Genomic DNA, 14,274 nt, shown 5'->3' with positions numbered 1-14,274 from the left:
AGCCTAAAAGGACTTTGTCAATGGGTGCTGATCCACTTATATGACAATACACCTTATGAAGGCGGAGCACCAACCAACCAATCCCGACCACCTGATCCTAACCATATGTTAGAACTAAGGATTGTTACGAGTTATCCCGAACTCGTCACAACAACCGTAACTCAAAACCATACGCACACATACATAATTTTCCAAAAAAAAAAATTATACTCAACTAATTGGATATGACAAGAATTCTCTTACTGAACAACATAGACGGCCGCCCGTGCGAGCCAAATCCTCCATTGTTCGAAGAGACTCTCGACCATATCCAAAAAGAAGAACAGTATATACATTTAAGGATTGGTGTCGGCTCCCGTACCCAGAATCGTATCTGCCGATACGATAGGACCTAGAGAAAAACACTTCTCATACGTCACACGTACGTCTTTCAAGTAATGAGATGCAAATACTGAGTTGCATCTCCAGTATGTCGTATCAATGATGTTTTTAAGCGACATATTCTTATAAAACGAGAGAGACGTCGCAACCCGCTCTTACTTCATGAGCTTTTACTCTCAGTAGTTGTAACTGTTCGTCAGGACAGACCTTATGACGTCCGTAATGACGTTTCTTACAAAGAACGCCAGAGCATTCTGGACATCAGTCTTGTGGGGTGGGGTCTTTACCGCGCACCAAAGACCTTGTCTGAGCCTCCCAACTGACGCTTTCTCTGAAGGTAGACTTCAGAGCTCTAACAGGGCATAGAGACCTCTCTGCTTCTCTGCCTACGAGACTCGACATTTCCTTTGACTTCGAATGACTTAGGCCAGGGATTCGTGGGATTCTCGTTTTCGCTAAAAACAGGGTCTTAAACGAGCAAATAGCCGAGTCTCCCTTGAATCCTACTTTATCCTGCAGAGCTTGTAATTCACTAATTCTTTTTGCCGTAGCTAAAGATAAAAGGAATAGGCATTTTCTAGTTATGTCTCTAAACGTGCCAGATGAGGAGGTTCGAATCTATCGAAGACAGATATTTGAGGACTTACGTCCAGGTTCCAGTTCGGAGGTACTGGTTCCTTAGACTTTGAAGTCTCAAAAGATCTTATGAGATCGTGGAGTATCTTTGTTATTTGCCAGATTCTAATCCTGTTCCTTAATACAGCCGAGAGCATACTTCTGTATCCCTTTATTGTGGATACGGCTAGATGAGATTTTACTCTCAGGAATAGCAAGAAATCAGCAATTTCCGCTATAGAGGTAGAGGAGGAGGACAACTTCTTGGCTCTACACCACCTTCTAAATACCTCCCCCACTTCGACTGGTATGACTTTCGTAGTGGAGGTTCTGCGTGCTCTCGCGATCTGCGCTTGCCACTAGCCTTTCGCGAGAAAAGCCTCTCGCTCTGACAAGTCTTTCGATAGTCGTAAAGGCAGTCAGAGCGAGAGCGGGGAGGTTTGATGGTACCTCTTGAAGTGTGGTTGTCTGAGAAGATCCGTCCTTCTTGGTAGGGATCTTGGAAAGTCTACGATCCACTCTACCACCTCCGTGAACCATTCCTGGGCCGGCCAAAAGGGGTCTATTAACGTCATCCTCGTCTCTTTTGACGCCACAAACTTTTTCATTACTAACCCCAGGATTTTGAATGGGGGAAAAGCCAAATAAAACGTCTACTCGAGACCAGTTTAGCAGGAAGGCGCTACCATAATTGCTCTTGGATCTTCCAACGGACGAGCAAAAACACTGGGAGCCTTTTTGAAATGAATGTTGCGAAGAGATCCACATGAGGAGTTCCCCACAGAGACCAGAGATCGAGACACACTTCCTCGTGTAGAGTCCATTCTGTATGAAGGACCTGGTTCCTCCTGCTGAGCCTGTCCGCCCTCACATTCCTTACTCCCTGTACGAACCTTGTCAGCAGGGAGATGTTCCTGTGAGACGTCCAAAGTAATAGGTCTCTCGTGAGCTCGTAAAGGAACGAGGAGTGCGTCCCTCCCTGTTTCCGAATGTAGGCAAGTGCGGTGGTGTTGTCCACGTTTACTTGCACTACCTTGTTTGACACCAGAGGTTCTAGGCTCTTTAAGGCCAGATGTACGGCGAAGAGCTCTTTGCAGTTTATGTGCCAGGACACCTGTGCTGGTTCCCAGGTGCCTGACACTTCCTCTGAGCCTAATGTCGCTCCCCAACCTGTCTCCGACGCGTCGGAGAACAACACTAGGTCTGGGGGTTCTGTGTTCTTAGAGAGATCCCTTTGTTCTCTTCCAGAGGTAGCAACCACCACTGTAGGTGTGTCCTTTATCTCCACTGGAATGGGAAAACGTCCGACAGTTGTCCGGTTTTGTTTTCCAGCTCCAAGACCTCTTGAGGAAGAATTGAAGTGGACGTATATGAAGTCTTCCTAGAGGGAAGAATTGTTCCAGCGAGGAAAGCGTCCCAGAAGGCTCAACCATTCCCTCGCCGACGTTTGTTGCTTCTCTAAGAAGAGAGAGATTATCCGCAACCTTTTGCGGTTCTCTCTTGCGAAGGAAAAAACTCGAAAACCCCGAGAATCCATCCGAATCCCCAGATAGACTAGGTTTCTTGTCGGGGGGTCAGCTGAGACTTCTCGAGGTTCACAAGCAATCCCAACGCCCTTGGTCCAAAATCCAGAGTTAACTTTTAGGTCCTCCAAGCACTGTCTCTCCGATCTGTCCCTGATGGGCCAGTCGTCTGAATACATAGAGACATTCACTCCTTTGAGGTTGAACGAAATCTCGCCACATTCTTCATCAGGCTTGTGAAGACCTGAGGAGCTGTGGACAGGCCGAAACAACAAGGTCTGAACTGAAAGATCCTTCCCCCCGTCATGAAACGGAGGTACTTCGTTGCGATGAAGGGTGGAATCGGGACGTGAAAGTAGGCGTCCTGAGATCTAGAGACACCATCCAATCTCCTTGTCGTAATGACGCTAGGGACTGAAGCAGAAGTCTCCATGGGAGAACTTCTCCTTCTGACAAATTTGTTCAGAGAGCTGACGTCCAGTACTGGTCTCCAGCCTCCCAAGGCTTTCCGCCACTAGAAAAAGGCGATTGTAAAAACCCGGGGAGTTTTGATCCAGTACTAGTTCTATCGCTCTCTTGTCCCCACATTTGTTCCACCATCAATCGAAGAGTATCCCTCAGCACAGGGTCCTTGTACTTGGCTGATAGTTCCCTTGTATTGACGTTAGGGGAGGAGTGTTCAGGAAAGGGATACGATATCCCTTCCTTATTGATAGTCAATGAAGACGCGTCTGCGTCTATCAGTGTCCAGGCCTCCACGAAATCCCAGGATCCTTGGCACCTATGGTGGGCTTGGAGGAGAGATGTTTCATTTTCCCTTTTTAAGGGACGAAAGGCACCTACCTCTCTCTTTCCGGAGCTTCCTTCTTTCGCGGGAGGTCTGGAGGTCGGACCACCTCGAAAGGGCTGCATTGATGTACTAGGTCCTTTCTTGTCAGATACCGAAACAGGTTTCTTCTTCCTAGCTGACTGCGTCAGAAGATCCTGAGTCGCCTTCTCAGTTAAAGAGTGAGCAACGTCCTTCACTAACTGAGAAGGGAACAAAAAGTCAGAAAGAGGCGCATACAGTAGAGCTGCCCTCTGAGCATGCGAGACTGCCTTTGTTAAGAAGGCGCCATACACCGCCTCCTTTTCTTTAAAAGACCTGCTCCAAACTAATGAAAAGAGGACTTTTCGAAAAGATTCCATCCTGTACCGCTTTGTCAATGCAAGACAAAATGCATAACAGGGCTTCAGGTTCGATTCCTTCTGAATCATGGGCTTTCTTGGACATCACCCAAGGTACCAATCTAAGAAGTTGAAGACTTCCAATACATGAAAGAGTCCCTTGAGGAGATGATCCAGTTCTGAAATACCCCATGTAATTCGTGCAGAATTGAGACTTGGACGCCTTGAAGCGTCAACCAAAGTCGAAAAACAAAATCTGCCTCTGTTGTAGAAGGGAGAGCGATACCCATAATTCTCTCCCGTCTTATACCATATGCCTCTTTTCCCAGCTAATCTTGCTGGAGGCATGCAAAAGACTGTCCTGACTAAGTCTTTCTTAGACTTCATCCATGAGTCTAAGGCGTGTAATGCCCGCTTTTCATCGAGATGGTGGGTTTCATTTTTAGAAAAACGACGCTTGGGGCTTCTTCGTCTTAGCACTGGAAAAGAGCGAGCGCGGAGAAGGAGGAGCAGCAGGAGTCAACTCGTCTCCATACTCCTCAAGAAGCAGGGTAGTCAAAACCTTATAGTTGGACAAACCCTCTCTTCCATGATCTTCATCATCCGAGTTTTCCTCCAACTCGGGATTTATCTGAGTCTCCGTTCTCCTTTCTGAACTTTCCTCTTCTGGAGGAGACAAACTCCTAATAGGAGAGGGGCTAAGGGAAGATGATACTCTTTCTCTTTCCCGTTTAAAAGACTTGGAAGGCGTCACAAGCTCCGGCTTCTCTTGAACTTAGAAGACGCCTTGTATGACGCTTCCCGTTCTTCCGAGCGCCATGGCTGACGTCTCTTGCTGACGTCTTGATAACGCTTCGCGCCTGGACTACGGCTCCGCTCTCTAAAGGAGTCCTACTCGGCGTCACAATATGGACGGAGCGTCACGTCTAAGATCCGCTTTGAATGACGCTTCACTTCTAAAAGACGTCTTACGTTTCTCTGGCTTTACGAAACTCTCGTAAGCCCCCGTTCTAGCTCTCGAACTCGAAGCTTCTGCAAGACGTTTAGCAGTTTCACGTCTGTCTGACGCTTCTCTTCGAGCATGGTGAGAGAGGACGAGACTTCTTAATTGGAAGCGTCACGTCCTTCCGACGGGGCGCTAAAACTCCCAGAAGAGTGACAGTTGTTCCTGAACCGCCATAATTATCTTTCTTGACGCTTCTCCCACGTCTAGTGCATGACGCCTTTCGTCATCACTCGGGGAAGAAGAATGAAGGGGTACTTCCGCACAAGCGTCAGGTGACGCTGACGCCACCTTCGCTTTCTTAATAGCAGACGGAGCGTCATCTGAGAAGCGCTCTGGGCTCGAATCTATGTCGGGCTTCATATGACGCTTCAGCGGTCTCGATAAGTTCGACTCCTTCCACCCTCGTTTAGGTGAGGGAGAGGGAGAGGACGAGAAAACACTCGCGAAGGACGCTTTTTCTATAGCGCCCTTGAGCCGCCTGCCATGAAGCAGAGCTAGCTGAAGGGACGTCTGACCGTTGGGGATTCCCCACGACCTCCTTAAGGCTTTCGACTTTCCTTCTCCTCTGGGCATGGGAGCTTGGAAGAGGTCTAGGCCTGGGAGCGTCGCAGGGACGATCAAACGCCCCCTCCACAACACTGAGAGAACTCACTTCACTGAAATGTTCACTATCACTAGCCTTACCTTTGGAGTCAGCCATCTTGGACTTCATGTCTCTAATAGTCGCTTTCAGATTGGCGATTTCCGATGCCGAATCGAAAAAGCACTCTGAGAATGAGATATATAGGGAGAATCTACATCAGTAGGATTAGAATTATCCGTGAAAGGCTCAATAGGCCTTGAACTCACACCTTTCAGCCGTCTAACTCTATCCCTCTCTAACTTCTTCAAATAAGAAGTCAAAGTCTTCCACTCTTCTGCATTCAATCCCTCGCATTCCTTACAAGTATTAATAGCAGAACACTGAACCCCCCTACATTTACGGCATACAGTGTGAGGATCAACCGAAGCTTTCGGTATCCTCACCCTGCAGCCTACATTCACACACATTCTCACACTCACATTAGAATCAGACATACTGAGAAAAATCCAAAAGAGTTATTCCAAAAACAGTCCACAGTAGCGAATGCCAAAAACACGATCCAAATACGTCACCAAAAAGCCGAAAACGTTGATCAAATGTTGAAAAATGATCTAAGTCAGGAGGTAATAACAACAATGTTGATACCACCGGCGACAGAGAAAATATGATGAAAACGGGGATGGTTCCTAGTCCTGCGCCAGGGCAGGCCGGTAGATCACCTGACCTACCTGTAGCGAGTGGCGCGAAATTTGAATTTCTGTCGGGGACGACGGAGTCTTAGCTATGTATATATCTGACAGGTAAGTGATTGTATGAAAAAAAAAAAATGTAAGGAAAGATCTCATGATAGAGATAGGCAGAGAGAACGTCTGCACACGACAACGCCCAAAAGCAAAATGGAATGTTTACGTCCAGTTGGGCGGGACTCCCAACTATCTGACAAGCAGTTACCGCCTAACTACTTGCAGAATCTTACGAACAAGTTTCCAGCTGCACTGAAAGTAATTCCTTATGTAAAGGACCGATGGTTTGTATAACGTGTACTAGAGCAAATATTAGTTTTTGTAAAAGTAACAAATTCCTGACACAAATTTCATCGGTTTTGCTGTGATATAGTTACAGTGTTGCCAATTGCTTTTTGTGTTTACCCTTCAAACTTGGGAAAAGACTTACAAAAATACAGTGAAAATAAGTGAATTTAGCATACCTTTTTGTAATACGTATATGTTATATACAGTGGTCCCCCAGTATTCGCGAGGAATGCGTACCAGACACCCCAGTGAATAGTTAGAACCCGCGAATGTTTGGAACCCCTATAAAAATGCTAAAGACAGCCTATTTTGTTAGTTAAAACTCAAGAAAAACCCACTAAAAATTTACATACTTGGTTTTTTTAATAGTTTTATCACAAAATGTGCATTTTATGATAAAATTTATAAAAAAAATGATATTGTTATAATACAATAAAGTTTCATACATACTTACCTGGCAGATATATACGATTAGGGCCCACCCAGCCTCCCCGCAAGGAGACAGGGGGAAGAGAAAATATGAGTAGAAAACTGGAATGGTTCCTAGTCCTGCCGCCCAGGGCAGGCCAGTAGATCACCTGACCTACCTGTAGCGAGTGGCGCGAAATTTGAATTTCTGTCGGGGACGACGGAGTCTTAGCTTTGTATATATCTGCCAGGTAAGTATGTATGAAACTTTATTGTATTATAACAATATCATTTTCATACAATCAACTTACCTGTCAGATATATACATAGCTGATTGGCACCCTTCGGTGGAGGGTAAGAGACAGCTACTTCTGGAATAGACAGGTAAACAAAATAGGCATCCTGGAGATCCAGAGACACCATCCAATCCCCTTGGCGAAGAGCCGCAAGGACTGATGCAGAGGTCTCCATGGAGAACTTCTGTTTCTGAACAAACTTGCAGAGCGCTGACATCCAGAACTGGTCTCCAGCCCCCCGAGGCTTTCGCAACCAAGAAAAGACGATTGTAAAACCCTGGGGAGCTTTGATCCAGCACTAGCTCTATAGCTCTCTTGTCCCACATCTGATCCACCATTTGTTGAAGAGTATCTTTCAACACAGGGTCCTTGTAATTGGCGGACAATTCCCGCGGAGTTGACGTCAGGGGAGGATTGTCCAGGAAAGGAATGAGGTATCCCCTTCTGTAGAACAGACAAAGACCAAGCGTCTGTCTCTATGAGAGTCCAGGCTTCCGCAAACAATCCCACGGAGCCTGGCACCTACTGGTGTTTGGAGGAGCGCCATTTCACTTTCCCCTTTAAAGGGACGGAAAGAGGCTCTACCTCTCTTCTCAGTCGCTTTTCTTTTAGCGGTAACTCTAGCGGGAGGGCCTCCTCGAAAGGGCCGAACAGGCGTAGACCACCTTTCCCTTGTCTCCCTCCATCACTGGTCTCTTCTTCCTGGATGATTGCAGGAGAAGATCCTGTGTGCTTTCTCCGTCAGAGAACGGGAAATGTCCCTCACCAAACTGCGAAGGGAACAGAAAGTCAGACCTGGGAGCGAATAACAAGGCTGCCCTTTGCGAATGGGATACCGCCTCTTGTCAAGAAAAGCGCTAAAAACAGATCTCTTCTTCAAGAGACCTGCTCCAAATAAGGAAAAAAACTTCCCCTGAGCCATCCTGTACCGCCTTGTCAATACAGGACAAAATTGCAAGGAGTACGTCCGGATCGAGTCCTTCCGAGGCATGAGCCTTCTTGGACATCACCCCAAGGGACAATCTAGGAAGTTGAAGACTTCTAAAATGTGAAAAAGTCCCTTGAGGAGATGATCCAACTCTGAAAGACCCCAAGTTATCTTCGCAGTATGAAGGCTATGTCTCCTGGATGCATCTACCAGACTGGAAAAGTCAGCTTCAGCCGAAGCTGGGAGAGTGAGCCCATATTCTCCCAGTCTGGTACCAAATACCTCTCTTGCCCGTAAGTCTAGCGGGAGGCATGCAAAAAACACCGTTCTGACTAGCTCCTTCTTTGTTAGCATCCAGCTAATCCAGCCGACTGAAGAGCTCTCTTCATAGAAATCGTCGGCCTCATCTTCAAGAAAGCCGACGACTTCGGCGTCTTAGAGCATGAAAAAAGTGAACGAGCGAAGGAGGAGGGGCAGGGATCAATGCATCTCCATATTCCTGCAGGAGGAGAGCTGTCAAAACTTTGTAGTTAGACAGCCCTTCTCTGCCGTGAGTCTCGTCTTCTGAGTCCTCTTCCAATATCGGATCAGAAGGAGAAGTCAATTCCCGTTCCGGGTCTTCCTGCCCAATAACTCTCTCTACGGGAGACTAAACTCCTAATAGGAGAGGGGCTAAGAGAATGTATAGCGCTCCTCTGCTTGGCGGCTCCTGCGTTGGCTGGCTCCTCGCGCTGGCTGGCTCCTCGCGCCTGGCTGGCGCCTCTGGCGCGCCTCGGCTGCGACTCCTCGCGCTTGGCTGGCGCCTCGCGCCTCACTGATGCCTCGCGCCTCTCTAAAATCTCGCGCCTGACTGACGCCTCGCGCCTGACTGGCGCCTCGCGCCTTTCTGGTGCCAAATCCTTGTATGGATGATGCTTGTCTGGCGCCTCGCGCCTGGCTGAATCCTCGCGCCTGGCTGCTTCCTCGCGCTCGGCTGACGCTGCTGGTCTGGCAGACGTATCACGTCTGGATATATCCTCGCGCCTGTAAAGCGTTTCTTGCTTGTCTGGCGCCTTTAATCCTGTAAGACTCACTTTCTCGTGCTGGAGGAAACCTCGCGCTTGACTCTTGTCGCCTCAGCGCTTGTCTGGCGATTGTTCTCGTGCCAAGAGTCTCTATCAGAATAGATCTCAAACGCCTCACGTCCCACAGGAGCCTCACTCCTGGCGGGAGAAGGAACAGACGAGACTTCTTGACAGGAAGCCTCACGTCTTTCTTACGAGGGGGATCCTTCGAAAGGACTCCTACCAAGGCGGATAACTGTTCTTGCACAGCCAAAATGATCCTCTTGGAAGCTTCTCCTGGCGTCTTCTTGAACGGGAGAGGGAGACCTCGAAGGAGTTTTGTCCAAACCATGGACGTCAAAACCCTCTTAGCCTTCCTTGATCGAAGGAGGCGCTTCTTCCGAAAAGCGTTCGGGCTAGAATCCACAACAGGATCTTTCCAGTGCCTTTTCAGGGGCCTGGACAGGTCCGAATCCTTCCACCCTCGTTTAGGAGAGGGAGAAGCGGACGAAGAGAAGCACTCTCTGAGGACGCTTTTCCTATAGCGGTCCTGAGCGATTCTGTCTATTTACAGAGCCTGCTGAAGGGACGCCTGACCGGGGGGAATTCTCCACAACTCCGTAAGGCTTTCGACTTTCCTTCTCCTCTGGGCTTGGAGCTTGGAAGAGGTCTAGGCCTGGGAGCGTCGCAGAGACGGTCAGACGCCCCCTCCACAACACTGGGGACACTCACTTCACTATAATAGTCACTTTCACAATCCTTACCTTTCATGGCAGCCATTTTGGATTTCATCCTGGTGAAGAGTAGCTTTCAGTTCAGCAATTTCCGAGCCGAATCTGAATGTAAAGCCAGTGAGGGCCCTGATACAGAATTAGAATCAAATGCATAGTTAAGGGAAGAGTTAGAATCATTAAAAGGCTCAATAGGCCTTGTACTACTACCCGCACTCTTAGATGCCGCCCTTCTGACTCTAGTGCGCCCTTCTGACTCTATCCCTTTCTAACTTCTTCAAGTAAGAAGTTAGAGTCTTCCATTCCTCAACATTCAACCTCTCACATTCATGACAGGTGTTAGAAATAGAACAATCAAAACCTCTACATTTGCGACATACAGTGTGAGGATCAACCGAAGCCTTCGGTATCCTCACCTTGCAGCCTACATTCACACACACTCTCACACAACCACTTGAATCAGACATTCTTGAAGAAAAATCAAAAGCAAGTCCAAATCCAGTCCACAGTAGCAAATGCCAAAACAACGATCCAGGTACGTCACCAAAAGTCCACAAAAAGATGATCAATTGTCTAGAAAAGCGAATTCCAGTCAGGAGGTGGCAGCAACGATGTTGATATCACCGGCGACAGAAAATATAAGAGTAGAAAATGGGAATGGTTCCTAGTCCTGCCGCCCAGGGCAGGCCGGTAGATCACCTGACCTACCTGTAGCGAGTGGCGCGAAATTTGAATTTCTGTCGGGGACGACGGAGTCTTAGCTATGTATATATCTGACAGGTAAGTTGATTGTATGAAAACCAGGAATTTGTGGATATTTATCATAGAAAAATACTGCGAATGCGCAAATTTTCTGCGAATAATGCGGGGAAATGTTCCCGAGAGAAATCCGCGAATCTGGAGAACGCGAATACGGGGGGTCCACTGTATATACAAAATATTAGAGCAATTTTATCATTATTGCATTACTATGACATCTAAAATTCATGGAAACAGTTTGCAAAGGCATAAGTGTTGGCAATAATGACTGGTATCCCTAGTATGCATTGAAGACCACAATTTTTAAAAGTAAATTGTATTTTTCCTAGCTACACAAACCTGAGGTCCTTTACATAAGGAATTACTATTGAGCGCCAGCTGGACCGGTCGTAAGATTTACTAACAAGGTAGTTCTAACAAGGTACAGTGGTACCTCGAGATACGAAATTAATCCGTTAAGAGGCTCCTTTCGTATCATGAGGTTTTCGTATCTTGGAACACATTTTACATATAAAATGGCTAATCCGTTCCAAGCCCTCCAAAAACACCCCAGTAAATTTCATAATAAAGCTAAATTGACCTATAAAAATGAAATACAACAACAATTTGGACCATTCAATACCTAAATTTATAACGTACTGCTAATTACCTGTAAATAAAGTGTATTAACCCTCTTACGCTGGAGCGGTAAATAAAAAATTGTCTCCCGTGTGCCGGAGGGGTTTCGGAGTGAGCGCGGAAGCGGAAAAAATATTTTTTTCAAAAAATCACAGCGCGCTTAGTTTTCAAGATTAAGAGTTCATTTTTGGCTCCTTTTTTTCATTGCCTGAAGTTTAGTATGCAACCATCAGAAATGAAAAAAATTATCATTATCATATATAAATAATGCGATATATGATAGCGCAAAAACGAAATTTCATATATAATTGTATTCAAATCGCGCTGTGCGCAAAACGGTTAAGGGTAATAAGTTACTTTTTTTTCGTTGTAATTTACACTAAATTGTGATCATTTTGGTATATAACACATTGTAAAACGATAAAAGCAACACAGAGAAAATATTATCACAAAATAATGCATGAATTCGTAAAGCGCGGACGTAAACAAATATTTTTTTCAAAAATTCACCACAAATCTAAATATTGTCCTAGAGACTTCCAATTTCTTTCAAAATGAAGAAAAATGATTGAATATTACTATACTGTAAGAGTATTAGCTTACAATTGCAGTTTTTGACCATATCTGACGAGTTAAAGTTGACCGAATATCAAATTTTTTTTATATATATATTATTTATATGCAATTATTTCGGAAATAAGAAAACCTACAACCTTCAAATATTTTTTGTTTTTTTCTACATGAAATTGCGCACATTTTCATATATAAAACTCTATGAAATGCCTAATATGAAACGGAGCAAATATTCCGAGAATGGGACGTACATATTTCGGAGATTTGTGGCGGAGAATCCGCGAGCGGAGGGAAAGAAAGATTTTTTTTTTAAATTCACCATAAATCTAAATATTTTGCTAGAGACTTCAAATTTGTTTCAAGATGAAGATAAATGACTGAATATTACTAGACTGTAAGAATTTTAGCTTACAATTGCGTTTTTCGACCATTTCGGTAGAGTCAAAGTTGACCGAACGTGGTTTTTTTTCTATTTATCGTGATTTATATGCAAATATTTAAAAAATGAGAAAAGCTACAACCTTCAATTATTTATAGTTGTATTCTACATGAAATTGCACACATTTTCATATATAAAACTTTATGTAACAGCTAATTTAAAATGGTGCAAACATTACCACATCGCACGTATGATTTTTTTCGGAAGAGTTACCGTGCGACGTAAAGAAAATGTTATTTTTTTTTATTTTTTTTTCATAATTCACCATAAATCAAAAATATTGTGCTAGAGACTTCCAATTGTTGCAAATGAAGGTAAACTGCTTGAATATTACTAAGAATATAAGCGTTTTAGCTTACAATTGCGTTTTCGACCATTTCGGGTAGAGTCAGAGTTGACTGAAGGTTGAAATTTTGGCAATTATCGTATTTATATGAAAATATCTCAAAACTGATAAAAGCTACAACCATGGGTTGTTTTTAGTTGTATTGTGCACGAAATTGCGCACATTTCCATATATAAAACTTTATATAACGGCTAATTTTAAAATGGTGCAAACATTACCACAAACGCATGTATGATTTTTTTCGGAAGAGTTACCGCGCGGACGTAAGGAAAGTTTTTTCATAAATTCCCCATAAATCGAAATATTGTGCTAGAGACTTCCAATTAGTTGCAAAATTAAGGTAAATGATTGAATATTACTAGAATATAAGCGTTTTAGCTTACAACTGCGTTTTTCGACCATTTCGGTAGAGTCAAAGTTGACCGAAGGTTGAAATTTTGGCAATTATCGTTATTTATATGAAAATATCTCAAAACTGATAAAAGCTACAATCATGAGTATTTTATTGTTGTATTCTACATAAAAATGCGCACATTTTCATATATGATACTTCATGTAACGGCTAATTTACAATGGTACAAAAATTATGTCAAAGTGACGAAATAATTTCCAAGATGTGTCAGATACTTTTTAGTGCAGCAAGAAAGAAATTCGCGCTTGCGCGCCTGCGTAACGATTGTAAACAAAACAACACCTTGATCCGTGAACTCCCAGCATCCCCCAAGACGCGTGATTCAAAAGTTTTAGGCTGGTAGGCCTATAAGTATTTTTCCGCGAATTTTAAAAAAAACTTTTGTAAGTCAACGTAAAATACGTCCAGTCGGCACACAGGAGACAAAAAATGTCGACGTAAAATACGTCCAGTCGGCGTAAGAGGGTTAATGTACATGGTATACACGAAATACTGTACGTATGTAGTAAAATGTGGAAGCTTACCTTTCGAGTGAGGCTATCTCTGAAAGTGGCGACAGAGGAGGAGGACAAACAGCAGATACGTACATACGTACGTACACTTAACTTTACGAAACACATAAAAAAATGTAAGGAAAACTAAACTAAAATTTACAAAACACATTAACAAAACTGTAACACTTAACTTTACAAAAAATGATATTGTTATAATACAATAAAGTTTCATACATACTTACCTGGCAGATATATACTTAGCTAAGACTCCGTCGTCCCCGACAGAAATTCAAATTTCGCGCCACTCGCTACCGGTAGGTCAGGTGATCTACCTGCCTGCCCTGGGCGGCAGGACTAGGAACCATTCCCGTTTTCTATCATATTTTCTCTCTTCCACCTGTCTCCTGCGGGGAGGCTGGGTGGGCCATTAATCGTATATATCTGCCAGGTAAGTATGTATGAAACTTTATTGTATTATAACAATATTATTTTCATACAATGAACTTACCTGTCAGATATATACTTAGCTGATTGGCACCCTTTGGTGGAGGGTAAGAGACAGCTAAAATGGAATAGACAGGTAAACAACATATGTTGTAGGTATAGAAAACCTTGGTTCCTACCTGATAGGTGGTAGACTTCGTGGCTGTAGCCCGGTAGTCTGCATCACCTCAAGACTTTAGCGAGATATGTGATCTATGGCTAAGAGTTCTTGTGGGTCTGTCGATGGGTATATGAACCGCTTACTCGGCAGAGCCTGAAAGGACTTTGTCAATGGGTACTGGACCACTTCTATGACAACACACCTTATGAAGGAGCACACAACCAATCCCGACCACCTGATCCTAACCACCATGTTAGTATAAAGAATTGTTCTGAGTTATCCCCGAACTCATTACAAACAACCCATAACTCGAAACT

At 44.4% G+C, this 14,274-nt stretch overlaps 1 protein-coding gene across 1 annotated transcript in view; it reads right to left on the bottom strand.

Annotated features, from left to right (window-relative positions):
* LOC135215296 (dynein light chain roadblock-type 2-like) overlaps positions 1-14,274 on the bottom strand; it is a 168,297-nt gene that overhangs the window by 150,156 nt on the left and 3,867 nt on the right. The window lies entirely within an intron of this gene.

The sequence above is a fragment of the Macrobrachium nipponense genome, chromosome 5 (genome assembly GCF_015104395.2).
Source record: "Macrobrachium nipponense isolate FS-2020 chromosome 5, ASM1510439v2, whole genome shotgun sequence".
Lineage (NCBI taxonomy): Eukaryota > Metazoa > Arthropoda > Malacostraca > Decapoda > Palaemonidae > Macrobrachium > Macrobrachium nipponense.
The sequence above is the reverse complement of the archived record's forward strand: the minus strand, read 5'-3'. Positions and strand labels throughout refer to the sequence as shown.